This window comes from Hakea prostrata, chromosome 5 (assembly GCF_041222555.1).
Source record: "Hakea prostrata isolate BN-2017 chromosome 5, UWA_Hpros_2, whole genome shotgun sequence".
NCBI lineage: Eukaryota > Viridiplantae > Streptophyta > Magnoliopsida > Proteales > Proteaceae > Hakea > Hakea prostrata.
The window spans coordinates 52,665,118-52,665,368 of NC_142604.1; positions in this window are offsets into that span (position 1 = coordinate 52,665,118).

Here is a 251-nt window from a genome sequence, read left to right on the forward strand (position 1 = left end):
ATGGTTGCAAGGATGCAGCATCTTCTTCATAGTCTCAATCACAAAGAATAAAACATAGTAAAAGTAGATCAATACGACACATGAGAGATTACTAACCTTCAATTGAAAACAAGAGATGAAAAGCTTGAAGTCTTGAAACAATTAGAAGGAATAACAAATCATGAAGATCACACTTGATTTCTCTTAGAAATCATCATGTGGAGAGTTCACAAAAGTAAGAAGTCAGCTTTGGGCCATCCCGAGTAGAGGAC